General features: G+C 38.8%; 1 long non-coding RNA gene across 1 annotated transcript; it reads right to left on the bottom strand.

Annotated features, from left to right (window-relative positions):
- Positions 1 to 602: 602 nt before the first annotated feature.
- On the bottom strand, positions 603 to 16,527 carry LOC130707302 (uncharacterized). The gene is made up of 3 exons (XR_009007195.1): positions 15,916 to 16,527; positions 13,325 to 13,431; positions 603 to 1,469 (listed from the first exon to the last, which is right to left on the bottom strand). It is a non-coding gene; the product is annotated as an uncharacterized LOC130707302 (long non-coding RNA).
- Positions 16,528 to 16,545: the final 18 nt, after the last annotated feature.

The following is a 16,545-nucleotide window of genomic DNA, read 5'->3' as shown; positions in this document are numbered from 1 at the left end:
AAATAGGCAAGGGAAACGGATAGGTAATTCACTCACTAAGAAATATAACTGGCCAGGAAGCGTATACTCAGCCTCACTTGTACCACTGTTTTTGCTCATCAAATTGACAAAAATAAAAATATACATAATATCCATTGTTGGTGAAAGTTTAAGCCAATAGGCATTCTCCTATACTGTTCATAAAGCCTCTTCTGAGGTAGTTTTGGTAATATCTATCAAATTTTAAATGCATTGCTCTTTAACTCAGCAATTTTGTTTCTAGGTATCTGTTATATATAAATAAACACATGAGTATACAAACATTTATTGAACTATTGTTTTTAATAGAGAGAACTGTAACAATATAGAACATTATAGTATGATCCTATTTATGTTAAGAAAGATAACTGAGTGTGTGTATTTTATAAATGTATAAAAAGAGGTCTGGGAGGATATACTTCATAAGATTACTTTTAGGGAACGGAGTAAGATTAGGGGATAAAGAGAAATTTTTACTTTTTATTCTTTATTCTTATAAATGTTTTGAATTTTCCCAACGACTATTATTTTTTTTTTTTTTAATGATTATTCTGTGTTTATTTTTTTATTTATTTTATTAATGGCTGTGTTGGGTCTTCGTTTCTGTGCGAGGGCTTTCTCTAGTTGTGGCAAGCGGGGGCCACTCTTCATCACGGTGCGCGGGCCTCTCACTATCGCGGCCTCTCTTGTTGCGGAGCACAGGCTCCAGACGCGCAGGCTCAGTAATTGTGGCTCATGGGCCCAGCCGCTCCGCGGCATGTGGGATCTTCCCAGACCAGGGCTCGAACCCGTGTCCCCTGCATTGGCAGGCAGATTCTCAACCACTGCGCCACCAGGGAAGCCCCCCAACGACTATTATTTTTTATTTGAAAAAACAATTTAAAAAAATGGTGGTGGTGTGAGTTAGACCATCCCTCAGCCCCACGGTGAGTACTTGTTTAGTTCCAAGTTTATAGTTGGGTAGAGCCAAGTACTTCTTAGATCTGGAAGGGTGGGCAGAGCTTGTATTTAAGAAGCAAAACTTCCTCTTTATGGTTTGGGGTTTGCATTGTTGGACCATTGAACCCAAGTGACCCCTTCTGAAGACAGCAGGACTGCATGGGAGTGAGGAGAGGTGTTTCAGGAATCTTCTGTCCTACCCAAAGTGCTCTGTTTAAAAAAAAAAAAGGAAGAAAGAAAAGAAACAAAGAAAGGTCTTGGACTCTTTGGAAGAGTCAAGGCAATCTCATAGTTACAGCACCTCAGAATCCAAGACTCCTGGGCCAGCAGAGAACCTTCCAAGTTCATCTGTCTCTCTGCTTCCTCACAGGTCAGCATGTCAGATTTTATCAGACATGCCAGATCCCGAATGATGAAATTTCTCTTCAGGTCTTAGGGAGCTTTCTTGGATTACAGGTGCCCACCAATTTCTCTGTGGTTGCACATTTAGTTCCTACCACTGTGTGAAATACCTGGGTGAGAAAAAAGATAAAACCTCTTATTTAAGATAGGGATAGGAGCTGAAAGAAATGGAATCCTGTTTTCCTGCTCATCAGTAACCTGCCCCAACTCTGAAAAGAGGTACTCGGGGTTAAGAAAAGCATCACTCTAATATCCTTCAGAACTCCCTGATTTTAGATTGTACACAGAGGAGGAATGGCACCAAAGTACTGGCAAAGGTCTGCATAGGGTGCGATTGTACTACATTTCATTACATGGCTAAATATTTTGACATTTAAAAAACTGCAAACAACATCTATATAAAAGAGAGTGTATAAAAAATATATAATATATAAATATAAAAACAATTTGAAGAATAATTATGAAAAGCAAATCCCATGTACCCTTCACCCAGATTGAGGAGTAGAATATTATAAAACTTTGGAAGGTCCATGGTGGGGCTGCCAGCACTGTGGTAACAACTGAGCACTGCACGAAGATCTTTGCCAAGGTGGGGTAGATTTCCTCCTGGAGGATGGGGGCCTTTCCCTTGGGTACAAAGGTTCTTGGCTGCTGCTAGGCTGTTGGCCCACAGAGAATGATCCTTTTTCTCTTTCCCAAAGAGACCACTTACAGTCTTCTGCAGCCCTGTTCCTGGGGGGCATTCCACCTATGTGTTCCGTACCCTCTACTAGAAGGAACAATTACACTGAATTTTGGATTAATTGTTCTCTTATTTTTCTTTAGCATTTTACCATATGTGTATGCATCCCTAAATTGTCTACCTCTCTTCTTTTTCTCCTAAAAATGCCATTCGCCATTGTATTCATTTTTGAGTATTGCTCTAACAAATTGCCACAAACTTAGTAGCTTAAAACGACACAATTCATATGTGGGGGCAGGGGGTATATGGGATGCCTCTGCATCTTCCACTCAGTTTTGCTGTGAACCTAAAACTGCTTTAAAGTATATATATTTTTAAAAAGGGCATTAATTACTAGCATAAGGGGATCTGGGAACTCTCTGTTCAGTCTTTGCAACTTTTTGTGTAAATCTAAAATTATTCTGAAATAAAAAGTTTTCTTATAAAAACAAAAACAAAAACAACCAACCACTATCTTACAGTTCTGTAGGTCAGAAGTCTGACTTGGGTCTCACTGGGAAACCTAGGGGCCTCTAGAGGAGAATTATTTTCCTTGTCTTTCTCAGCTTCTAGAAGCTGCCCACATTCTTGGCTCGAGGGGCCCTTCCCTCCTCAAAGCCAGCAATGGCGGGTTGAGTCAGTCCCACCTCCAATCATTCCAACCTGTCTCTTCTGCCTTCCTCTTCCATTTATAAAGACCCTGTGATTACACTGGGCCCACCCAGATAATCCAGGATAACCTCCACGTCTCTGGGTCAGTTGATTAGCACCCTTTATTCTTCTTTGCCGTGTAACCTAACATATTCACAGGTTCCAGGGAGTAGAGTGTGGACACCTTTGAGACATTGTTTTTCTGCCTCCTACAACTACCTTTGCGCACTCCTTTGTCACATGCTTGTCCTGCCCACCATCTAAAACACTTTTACTCTTTTGGTTCTTTTTTACAAATACCTCACTCCATATTTGAGTCATTTTCTGAACAAGTGAAAAAAATAAATACTCTTAGTCTGATCTAGTGACAGCGTTTGGACACAAAGTAACATTAAATATATTCTCTGGATGTTAAACTCTGGGCATTTATCAATACCTTCAAGTTGAACTTGAGGAGCAAGTAAGGTAACTCAGATACTACCAGTTAAGCTCCCTGTTGTTTCCAACTTTTTAAGTTGTAAAATGAACACATGTTTAAAAAAAAAAAAAAGAGCAGAAAACATAAATGTACAGTGTGAAAAGAATTCTAAAGCAAACATCTGTGTAACCAGTGCCCAGTTCAAGAAATAGGACATAGACAGCACCCCTTCCCCAAAGTTCCCCTCATGGTCCTTGTCTATCACTTACCATTTCCTCTCCTCTTAGAGATAAACCACTACCCTGACTTTTATGGCAATAAGTTGCTTGCCTTTTCTTTATAGCTTTACCACCAAAGTATGTACCTCCAAACAATATAGTTGAGTTTTGTCTCATTTTAAACTATATAAAAGAGCCATACTGTATGTTTCTTTTGTATTTATTTACCTTGTGTATTATAAAATTCAGCCATGTTGTTATCTGTAGGTTTAAGTCTAGTTCACTCATTTTTTCATTGCTGTATGTATTTCATTGCATGGTCCATTCTTCTGTGGCTGGAATTTTGTGTTGTTTCCATTTTGGGGCTATCACAATCACTGTAGCTGTGAACATTTTTGCATATGTATTCTGGTACTACATGCACATAATTATCCAGGGTATATACTCAGGAGTAGAAAGGCTTAGTCAGAGTTTTTTGGTCTTCAACTTTAGTGGATAATGCTAAATTGTTTTCCTGCTGTTAGTGAATGACAGAATCTATTGCTCCACATCCTTGCTAACACTTGGTATCGTCAGACTTATTAATTTCAGCCATTCTGATGGGTATATTGTGGTGGATGTACAGTTGTATTTCATTTTAGTTTGCATTCCCCTGGTTACTAATATGGTTGAATATTATTCATATATTTATTGGCCATTTGAATTTCCTCGTATGTGCAGAACCTATAAAAAAGGTTCCTTTTGGTGCAATTTTATATTGGATTGTCTGCATTTAAAATTTTTTATTTGATTTCTGGGAGTTCTTTATATAACATGGATAATACTCCTTTTTGGGCTGAATTCTTTGTAATTAACTTTTCCAGTTCTTGGCTAGTGTTTTCACTCTTTTTATGGTGTCAAATATAATGTAGATGAATTTATTACTCCTTTCTCTATGGTAACAGAATTTGTGTTTTAAGAATCATGAAGACATTCTCCTATAATTACTTTTCCTGAAGCTTGTTTTAAAGTATTTTTATTGTGAAATATTCATACAGAAAAATGCCCGAAACTAAGATATACAGAGCTCAATAATAATTTAGTACAAACACCCATGTAACTACCACTCAAATCAAGAAATACAACATTGTTTACAACCCAGATAACCCATTCTTGCTCCTCCCTCCCAAAGGAACCACTACCATGACCTCCATGTTAATCACTTTTTGGCCTTTTTTAAATAAATAGCTTTTCCACCTCAATATGTATCCGTAAACATGATGATTTAGTTTTTTTCTTTTTGGAAAAACACTGTTATATTTAGCTTTAATTTTAAAAAATGTAGGGAGCTAATTTTTACTTAAGATTTTTTTCAAGTATAAAGTACATATAGAGAAGCATACAAATCATAAGACAGCTGGATAAATTGTCCCTAAGTGAATATACCCATATAATCACCTCCTAAGTTAAGACATAGAATATTTCCTCATAACTCCTCTCCCAATTACTGACTCCTTCCTTCCCCCAAAAGGTTTCCCTCCTTAAACAAAATCCTGAATTCTAAAACCATAGTTTAGTTTCCCTGCTTTTGAAATTTTTTTAAATGAAATCATACAGTCTGCATTTGTGTCTGGCTCCTTTCATTTAAATTATTTTTGTGGAATTCATCATGTTGTTGCTTGTAGCTATAGTTTGTTCATTTTCATTGTTGTATAGTATCATATGGTATAAATACACCAGAATTTGTCATTCATTATTCTATCATTGACAGCTACTTGAGTTTCCATTTTTTTGCCATTATGAAAAAAGCATATATGCACATTTCTAAGTATGTCTTTCAATGCCTATGTGCACATATTTTATTGGGTATGTGTGACATTGATGAAGTTTAGAGTACATGTATATTAAACTAGTCTGAATATATATATTATATATATGTGTGTGTGTATATATTATATGTATGTATATATATAAAATATATATACTTTTAATCTTTTTAAAAGAGTTTAACTTTTCTGTGTTCTTATGTTTTAATTATGTTTGCAGTAAACAGCATTTAACTCCATTAAAAAAATTTAGTTTGACATTTTTTGCCTTTTGAGAAGTTAATATAGTTACATTAATTGTAATCACTCAAATATTTGGATTTGTTTCTGCTAGTTTTTTACTATTTGTCCTGCTTTTAAAACTTCTTATCCTTTTTTTGAATTAAGTTCCCTCCATTTCATTTTATCCCCTGTAATCAACTGGAAGTTATACATACTGTTTTATTTATTTTAGTGATTACATAGAAATTGTGACATGCATATCTAATACAACAAATTGTAAATTTAATACATTTAGCCTCCTCTAAACAACACAAAGCCTTATAATACTTTATTTAACTCCTTTCATCCTCTTCCAGTATATGTACAATTATTCAGTAATAGTTGAATTTAGACATTATTGCTATTATTTTGTTATTATTATTATTATTTTTTGCTGCATTGGGTTTTTGTTGCTGCGTGTGGGCTTTCTCTAGTTGTGGCAAGCGGGGGCTACTCTTTGTTGCGGTGTGTGGGCTTCTCATTGCGGTGGCTTCTCTTGTTGCGGAGCACAGGCTCTAGGCGTGCAGGCTTCAGTAGTTGTGGCATGCAGGCTTCAGTAGTTGTGGCGCACGAGCTCTAGAGCGTAGGCTCAGTAGTTGTGGCGCATGGGCTTAGTTGCTCGTGGGATCTTCCCGGACCAGGGATCGAACCCATGTCCCCTGCATTGGCAGGTGGATTCTTAACCACTGTGCCACCAGGGAAGTCCCATATTGCTATTATTTTGGACAGTTAGTGTTTGTTTAGATTTACAGAATGTTTACAATTTTCTTTGGTCACCATTACTTCTTGCATTTTGGAGCTTCCTTCTGGGATGACTTTCATTTTTCCATATGTACATCCTTTGGCATGTCCTTTAATGAACATCTATTGGTAGTAAATTCTCTTTTTAAATCTGAATTTTATCTAATTTTTTCAGTTCTTATATTATTTATCTGAAAATGCTTTTGTTTTGCTCTTATCCTTAAAATGTTTCACTGGATTTGGAGTTGATGGCAATTTTCTCTTAACATTTTGAAGATACATTCCAATGTCTTCTTTTTTATTTTTTTAACATCTTTATTGGAGTATAATTGCTTTACAATGGTGTGTTAGTTTCTACTTTATAACAAAGTGAATCAGTTATACATATACATATGTTCCCATATCTCTTCTCTCTTGCGTCTCCCTCCCTCCCACCCTCCCTATCCCACCCCTCTAGGTGGTCACAAAGCACCGAGCTGATCTCCCTGTGCTATGCAGCTGCTTCCCACTAGCTATCTATTTTACATTTGGTAGTGTATATATGTCCATGCCACTCTCTCACCCTGTCACATCTTACTCCTCCCCCTCCCCATAACCTCAAGTCCATTCTCTAGTAGGTCTGTGTCTTTATTCCCGTCTTGCCACTAGGTTCTTCATGACCTTTTTTTTTTTTTTCTTAGATTCCATATATATATGTGTTAGCATACTGTATTTGTTTTTCTTTCTGACTTACTTCACTCTGTATGACAGACTCTAACTCCATCCACCTCACTACAAATACCTCCATTTCATTCCTTTCTATGGCTGAGTAATATTCCATTGTATATATGTGCCACATCTTCTTTATCCATTCATCCGATGATGGACACTTAGGTTGCTTCCATGTCCTGGCTATTGTAAATAGAGCTGCAATGAACATTTTGGTACATGACTCTTTTTGAATTATGGTTTTCTCAGGGTATATGCCCAGTAGTGGGATTGCTGGGTCGGATGGTAGTTCTATTTGTAGTTTTTTAAGGAACCTCCATACTGTTCTCCATAGTGGCTGTATCAATTTACATTCCCACCAACAGTGCAAGAGTGTTCCCTTTTCTCCACACCCTCTCCAGCATTTATTGTTTCTAGATTTTTTGATGATGGCCATTCTGACCAGTGTGAGATGATATCTCAGTGTAGTTTTGATTTGCATTTCTCTAATGATTAATGATGTTGAGCATTCTTTCATGTGTTTGTTCCAATGTCTTCTGACTTCTGTTGCTGTTGAAAAATCAGCTGTCAGCTGAATTGTCATTTCTTTGAAGATTAATTTGTCGTTTCTTCTGCCTAATTTTAAGATCCCCTCTTTCTCTGATGTCATGAACTTTCACTATGAGGTGACTAAGTGTGAATTTCACTTAAATTTTTTGGCATAGAAATTTTTGATCTTCCATAATTTAGAATATTTATCATCAGTTCTGGAAAATGTTCAGCCATTATTTCTTTGAATACTGCCTTCCTCCATTCTCTCTATTATCTCCTTCTTGAATTTTAATTAGATATTTGTTGAATCTTACCCTATCCTTCATGCACCTCAACCTCTTATATTTTCCATTTCTTTGTCTCTCTGTGTTATATCTTGCAGATTCTTCAGGTGATCTTTCAGAACACGAATTCTCCCTTCAGCTGTCAAATCTGATGGTTAACTTGTCCTTTGGGTTTCTAATCTCAATTATCATATTTTTTAAATTTCTGTAGGTTCATCTGGCTCTTTTTCAAATCTGCCTGATCAATTTTGATAGTTTCTTATTTCTTCATTATCTTTATTTCCTCTAATTCCTTTAAAAATATTAAACATTCTAATGGAAAAACTGTTTCTATACTCATAACACTTTTGACACCAAATGTGTGGGTTTTCCACACAAAACAATTCTCTAATTCTCTGCAGACATCAACTGGGTGTCCTACAGTTTTAGTCAATTCTAACACTACCTGGAGTTAACACAGACTCCATAGGTTAAAGGCTCAGTCCCACAAGACTGCTCCCCTCCCTTAAGATACCAATCACAAGTAGTGGGTCCTCAAGTTACCCACACTTTTGTCTTAATTGGGTACAAATCAGGAGTTCCCATGACCCTCTTCTTAAGTTTGATAATTTTCTATAATGGCTCACATAACCCAGGGAAACACTTTATTTTCTATTACTGGTTTATTATAAAGGATATTATAAAGGATGCAAAAGAACAGCCAAATGAGGTACATAGGGTGGGATCCAGAAGTGTCCTGAACTTAAGAGATTTTGTCCCTGAGAAGTCTGGGGTTTACCACTGTCCCAGCTCATTGATGCATTCACCAATCCAGAAGTTCATCAAATCTTGTTGTTCAGAGTTTTTACAGAGCTTAATTTCCAACTCCCTTCCCTTCACAAGAGGTCAGGTGTAGGGTTGAAAATTGTAACCCTGTAATCCTTTGGTCTTTCTGGCATCAGCCCCTTCCTGAGGCTATAGGGGTCCCACCATAAATCACCTAATTAGCATAAACTCAGGGATGATGGAAAGGGACTTGTTATGAATAACATAATACAATTCTCTAATCCTTACCACTTAGGAAATTACAAGGGTTTTAGAAGCTCTGTGCCAGAAACTGTGGACAAAGACCAAATATATATTTCTTCTTATGTCACAATATCACAAATACACTTTCTTTATATATGATATTTGATAACTAGAATACTTGCAGTTGTTGCAGGTATTATTCTGAAGTTCATTATTTCCTTGTGTTTTTAGTGATATTGTAATATGAGATCATATCTCTATAGGAACCTTACCTGTAGGATTTTTAGAGAAGATTTACTTTTGCTTACACAAGGTGCCTGGGGCACTAAAGTGATCACCTTTATGGTTTTCAGCTCAAGGTTTTCTGGGTCACACAGGTAGTGTGAAATTCTAGCCCCCCACAATATGTTTGCAAACTTGTTTAGGAATTCTCAGAGGGGAGTTGTTTTCTTTTTTTTTTCTATTCCATCCACAGTTAATGTGGAGACAGTCAGGTATCCTTACCCTTTCCCTCTGTAGGTCAGGTTTTTTCCTTAATCTACTATTGAGGATGTAGCCCTTCAGTTTTGGGGAGGTCTTAGTTTAGGGGAGATTGCCAGTGCGATATATGGGCAAGATGACAGGGGCCCAGAGAATGGGGATGTCTTGTTCAATCCAGATGAGGTCACAGAGGCTGCCTAGGTAAGGTGACACTTAGGACACTTAAACTGAACTCAGGCTTATTAAACAATAAATGGGAGTTTGCCATGCAATGGGCATAATTACACTGTGTTCACCACAAGGCAAGAATCATGTCCAATGTGTATACTGCTGTGTCTCCAGAACTTAGCATAGTACTTTGCACATACTAGGTGCTCAATTAATGTACTTAAGTGTATCAATGAGTAAGAAGTATCAAAGTATTCCAAATGGAGGGAAACAATGCATATAAAGCAAATAAGAAGAAACAAATAACAAAACTTTATTAAAAATAACAAATTTGGTTAAACCAAGGGCCATTTCTTTTTTCAACAAGTGTTTTTACAATAGTTGTTTTTGGTAAGACACTTATTTAGCATACAGACAGTGCCACACTCTAATAGGGATAATAAGACACATGCATAATAACTATAACACTTCTCCCCTGTGTGCACAGTTTAGTTTCTCTCTCACTATGAAAGGCTAAAATAAGGGTATGAGGCTTCATGCTTCAGAGCCTCTCTGCTGATGAGTTTGGGGATTGGGAAAACACTAAATGCTTCTACAAATCATTATACCCTTGTCTTTAGTGGAAAAGAGTAGTCAGGTGTAAATGTTTGGCAAAATGTGGTTGCAGTTTGATTACAATCTGCAAATATTTGTGCTGTCAGTTTGCCACGGAAGGTGTGGTCCTCATGAAAGGACTTTGAGGAACATGGCTGGTCAAATGGTATGAAGGCTCAAAAGCATAAAGCCTCTAAGGAAGAGGTAGGGTATGCAGAATGAGAAGACCTTCCTACCTGAATTTCTGGCTAAAGGGGCAGCAGAAGGCCCATGGTATTGTAAAGGCCATGGTCTTTTCTGTTTCCTTTACATGGATATAGGGAGAGGGAAGAGGAGAAAGGGATATTAATTCTTTAAAAAAAAAACAATAAAAGTTCCCACTGTGGAAAAAATATTTATTTAACTATAGAAATTTAATTAAGAAACCAAAACAACTTAGTCTTATAGCTGATGATCTCATTGGCTTATACCATTGTCATACACTGAATTCTGAGTTGTCAGGCCAAAAATGTGGACTTGGCAAAGATGAGAGTTACTGTCAATTGTTCCAGCTCCCCAAGCTGGATGGCACCAGTGGCTGTGTGAGTGAATACAGAAGTTGAAATCAACATCATGTTAACTTTGGTTCCATTCCGAAAACATTCTATTCCAGAGATATGTAAGATGAAGCTTTTTTAGGGCAGAGATCATGGTTACATCCCCTGGTCCTTAATAGTTGCTCAGGAAATATGTGGTGAATAAATAAATGCACAAAGGTTACCCTGGGTTGCTAAGATCAGAACAGTATTTGCCATTATTTTGGAGGTTGGCGTGGGATTCGTACACCCTGGAACAGTTTCTTCTCTTTGCAGCTAGTAATATTTTTTTTGTTTATGAAGAACAAGCATTCTTGCACACTGGCACAATGGTCCTGGGGAAAGTGACACAGACAGATTTCCACTGCATTCCTCAGAAGACCCAGCAATACCACTCTCCAATGGTGAGTGTTTCTTTATCAGATTTAAATTTGAGGGGTTTAGTCTTTTCTTTTTTGCCAGTAGTGGTGAGTACTTCAAGAACAAGAAAATGAATTGGCCAAGTTTGATTGAATTTGATAGCATTTTACTGCTCTGCAGGAGTCAGGGTAGTTACAACCTCATCTCCCTGTGCAGCAGTTTTTCTCACACACAAAACTGCAAGTATCTTCTCATCCTTATCTACATTTATGTCTAATTCTATTAGTGGGCACTGTAAATATGTTTCTAATTAGGGAGGAGGTATGCTTGTATTTATTGTAATTCCCAAGGTACAAAAGATGTTAAAAACAGTATCAAGAGTTTGAGGGTTTTTGGTGGTTCTTAGTTTGGACTTGAGGATATGGGGAGGGGGTGGGGTGAGATGTGACAGGGTAAGAGAGTGTCATGGACATATATACACTACCAAATGTAAAATAGATAGCTAGTGGGAAGCAGCCGCATAGCACAGGGAGATCAGCTCGGTGCTTTGTGACCACCTAGAGGGGTGGGATGGGGAGGGTGGGAGGGAGGGAGATGCAAGAGGGAAGAGAAATGGGAACATATTGTATATGTATAACAGATTCACTTTGTTATAAAGCAGATGCTAACACACTATTGTAAGGCAATTATACTTCAATAAAGATGTTTGGAAAAAAAAAAAAAAAAAAAGTTTTCACTTAAAAATAAATAGACAAGTATTTAGCAACTTCTGCCAAGAAAAATTTCCACATAGGGCCTCATCCCTAGCAATAAAAACCCAGATATGGCAGCAAAACATTTCCAGATACTTCTTTAGGTCTCTGAAAGCAGTATGGGAGAGAGGAGTAAAAAAATTATAGTATACAGCTTATAGAACACTTTATGCATGCCAATTCATTTCAGTATTATTTTTCCTATTTCTCCAATGGGGACTCTAAGGTACATTTAGCTTAAGGACCTTGACCAGAGTCACATAGCTAGTAAGTGACAGGGCTAGAACTCATATGTAGGTTTTCTTATTACAAGTTCAGTGTTCTTATTCCAAGCCCAATATTCATAAGTATTGAATGTTTGTTGTGTCCATTTTCCTTTCTAAGTGATAGTGTTGATGGGGTGTGGGGGAGGTGATGGGATATGTCTTTTTGGCTCTTGCTGGCTACTGTGGCTCCAGTTTCTTATGAACATTGTACTAAAAAAGATAATAGCAGCCTTGACTGAACAAAAATTAATCTCTATGCTAGTACTTAAATAGCCTTGGTCAGAGATGAGATCAGTAAGGGTGAGGAGGACAGCTAAATAATGAAAGTTTCCTTATTGATGGCACAAGAGATGGGCTCAACAGTCTACTGCATCTGAAACAGCTGAATTCAATCAGACTAATCTAGGTAGGGTTGGGGGGCGTGGTGGGCAGGAAAGAAGTCCGTTTGCATTCTCTTTGAATAATAAGGGTATCTGTTGTAAAGTGACTACAGAGACAGCTACTGCCTGACTTCAAGTCTCATCCCAGTGACACTGGTGACCCTAGGGAGGCACACATGCTGAAGTCTTTCCTAGTATCTAGGACATGGTATGGGGTTGTAGCAAAGATATTTCTTTTATAGTGATCTGACCTAGGACTTGACTTCTGAGAAGCATAAAGCCTCTGCTTAAACTGGGTAAAATGTTTGTTTCCCTGGGCTATGAAAGTCATCTTGCAAAGAAATAACTAAAAAAATCTCAACTCAAGTAATAATTTTCCTGGCAGGCCTCACCTCCAGAAGTCTTAGAAATATACCAGTCACTTCTCATCCTGGCCAAACAGCTATCTGAAATGCTGTTTCTAACACTAGTTATATATTAAATTGTGACCTCTACGTCTACTGGTAAAGCATTTGTAGGAAGAATGAAGAAAAAGTGATGTAATTTTAAAGTATTCTCTTAGTGACTCCCAAACGTAGAAGTTCTATTTGTTACAAGATATTAAATCTGAAGTTACGTTATCAGCCAGATAATTCTTTGTTGTGGGGAGGGCTGCCCTGTACATTGCAGGATGTTTAGCAGCATCCTTGACCCCTACCTGCTGGATGCCAATAGTACCTCCTGAGTTTTGACAACCAAAAATGTCTTCGGACTTGGCCATAAAAATTATCCCCAGTTGAGAACTATTGTTTTAACCAAAGCACCAAGATATTACAGAAAAAAATGACTCCCTCCACCCCCTCCAAAAAAAACTCCTCTAACTAAAGTGAGTTCTGAAATGGACTATCCCTAGAAATGAGAGGATTTAGACAAAATCAGGTAGATAACTAACTCTGAAAACTCACAAGTTATAAAAGGTCAGGTGAGAATTACTGAGGAGTATTTCTTTGGAGACTGTTGCTGGTATGCTGTGATTCTTACCACAGACACTTGCCTGCCTCTTACCTCAAGCCGAGTGAGAGGGACCTTCAGTGGAACTACTCAGAGTACTTGTACTTGGGATGTGTCTCTTGCAGTTAAAGGGGCACAGAGGACTTGCGTCTGTCTCCTGCCTGAAAAATATAGAGGACAAGACAGGCTGGCAGCTGTTCTGGCAGCAGAGCAGAGGAATGCTGAAGCTGCACTGGGATTGGCCTATATTCCCAAGTTTCTTTGGGCAAGAAGTGGATGAGAGCTTCGCGTGGACCAGGTGTGGATAATACAGAGCTGCCGCTAGCCTAAACAGCACCATCAGAAAAAAAGCTGTCCCTCGTCCAGACACTTCACTTCCATCTGTTGGAAAATAATCTCACTAATTTAGTTTGGACAAAACACTTTACTGCCACCTGCTGGAATACTGTCAAAATAAATATACAAATCCACAAGGGTGATGTGAATGGCAGGCACTCCCTAGGGTATGGAGTGCATAACCTTGCACAATGTGGGGTGGTCCCAGAGCCACTTACAAATGGGCCACTGTGAGAGCTACCTTAGATTCTATCTAACAGGTCCATACTGAGAAAAACAGGTTTCAAGAGATAAGAAGTTGGAGGTGGACCACCAGATTCTTAGGGACTGAAAGAGTAAAAAAACTGCCAGAATAAAATGCTTTTGCTCAGACCAACCAAGGTTACTATGGGTGAGAAACCACCAAAGAATGGGGATGGTGGTGGTTTCTGAAAATCTTAAAAGCATCCATCAGAAAAAAAGGCAGCTTTAAACATCTACCAGGCCGAGTATGAAACCATCACATGGAAGTAAAAGTTACAAACTTTCCTGCTCCCCTTTCTTTTCCTCTCTCTCCACCCCTTTGGTTCTGGTTGGTAAGCTGGGAGAGAACAAGAAAGACCAGGCATGATGCCTCTCCAGGGCAAGCAGTTAGCCAGCTGTCCCAAGCTGGTGAAGAGGGAAGTTTCACTCTTTCTGACTCAATAACCATAGGACTTTCTATTCCTAATAGGGACCACAGAATTCATGGAATCTGTCTGAGTCAGGTATATGACACATTGGCTCTACTGCACAGGTTTAAAGCGATGAGGAAATTAAAAAATAAAGGTTTTTTGTTTTGTTTTTTAAAATTATACCCCTGAATCCTGTATGTTGAACATACTGGTTACATATTATAAAGCAGGATCTGGAAAAGATATCTTCCAAGGATATGTTGTTGAGTTTTACAGGGGAAAATGGTATTTGAATCAATTCATTTGTTGAGAGCCCATACTTTGGGAGTAGGGCACATAAATGCAAGGGAGTCTCTGTCGTCTGGGAGCTTACAGTCTTGGGTTTCATACTCAGAGTAATGTAACTATTACTGTCAGTTATGTCAACAAGAGCCTGTGTTGCATAGGCAGGGCAGGTTCAGAAGGGTTTTTACTCTAATGATTTCCTCTCATGATATTTTTACTCGCTATGATTAAGCTTTAGAAGCGACATGTTGCCCTGTTCTTCAAGCATGGAATCACAGGTAAAGCTTCCATTTAAGACGTTTAAAGAGAGGTGCAAGGCTGAATGCATAGGTTGCATCTTGATTGGGCTGCTTTGAAACCAGAGTCCGTCTGGTCCTCAGTTTGGCAGATTCGGACACTTACATTTCACTTTATTCAGGCTTAATCAGGCTCTGAGAATTTAATTTGGGTAAAACAACTTTATAATTCAACCCAATGAACAGAAGCTGATTTATGAACCATGATGTGAATTTACTGAGAAAAACTGTATTGCTTGTATAACTAGTACCAGTCATGTGCTTTGGACAATTGCTTCTTACTGTGTGTGTTGATTTAACTGACAGCCCTTGAGTGATGGGAAGACTACCTGATAAGTGTGGAATCAGAGCATGGGTCTTTGTATGTTCTTAAATGATACCTAGAATTTAAGTTTACTAGGATATAAACTCACTGACAGGGATCTTATTTGCTGATATATCCTAAGAGACTAGAACATGGTAAGCATTCAATAAGTATTTGTTGAGTGAGGGACTGAATCTGAACTAAGTTTTTTTAAACTGTTCTGATAATGGATGGGTATTGGTCCCGGTCATTAGAATCAGTAGCCTCTCTCCTAGACAGAATGCGAGCCCACAGTACATTCTTATTCAGATTCTGCTGGTTCTAGACTCTTAATGGACCCCACCCGTCTCTTATGACAGTATCAACTGGGCATGTGACACTTAGGTTACAGATGATGTAGTTTACTCTCTCTGATGAAATCTGGGAGCCACCTTGATCTCTGTAACACATTTACAGATCATCTCATAGGGTGACTTTCTTTTCTTTTCTTTCTTTCTTTCTTTTTTTTGGGGGGGGCTAAATTTTGTTCCAAGTTCTATGAGGGTTCTTGTCTTACACTTTCCAGGTTTCTGACTTTCAGCTCAGGCATGTAGGGGACAACTGAACTGTGGTAGTTTATATTTTTACAGACACCCAGAGTTCTTTGTGCAAGTGTGGATCTATACCCTCCATCAAGGAGTCTAAAGGCAGAACACTGCGTTTTACTCAATGGGAGATCTCAAAGCCCTTAACAAACTAAAGCAAAAAACGAGATTGTATGAATATTCATACCTTTGTGAACGCGTGGGAGCTGCACGGTCGGTCTGGGTGGCTATGCAAGCAAGTACAGACACCCCAGGCTCAGAGAGCTCCTCATTCTTTCTGCCTTTCAGCTCTGCCTCTGAAATTCTGGTTTTGTATAGGAAGCTCTCTGTAAGCATATAGCCTGTTGACTTTCATTTTCCCAGATGCTTTCGGCACCAGATGCATCTATGTTCTCTCTGGAGTCTAGGTCTTGTCCTTAGGTGAAGAGGAAGGGTGGGGGGCGGACAGGGTCCCCCATCTAACCTCCGTCGCTGAGAATGGGAACGTAACCCACCGCTTCAGTCTGCCCGGAGGTTTCTGTTAAAGGTCTCCGCGCTCCTCACCTAGATAACGGCATCCGGGTTTTTCTGGCTTCCTGCAGGTGGGCATGCTCCCTCCGCAGAGACCAGGAGTGACCTCGGGCTGCCGGATTTGCCCTTCATGACACGTACGTCCTCTCCCCACTTTCCTCTATCTTCTTTCCAACCTCCCCAGACTGAGGACCCCCAGACACCTCCCTCAGGCCCGCGCCCTGCTTCTCACGCCGTAACTCAGGGGACCAAATTTGGAGTGGGAAAAGCCCGGCGGTTCTAAAGCCCACGGACTCGAGGGCTGCAG

The sequence above is a fragment of the Balaenoptera acutorostrata genome, chromosome 2 (assembly GCF_949987535.1).
Source record: "Balaenoptera acutorostrata chromosome 2, mBalAcu1.1, whole genome shotgun sequence".
Taxonomy (NCBI): Eukaryota; Metazoa; Chordata; class Mammalia; order Artiodactyla; family Balaenopteridae; genus Balaenoptera; species Balaenoptera acutorostrata.
Note: the sequence above shows the minus strand (reverse complement) of the source record. Positions and strands in the feature narration are given on the sequence as shown.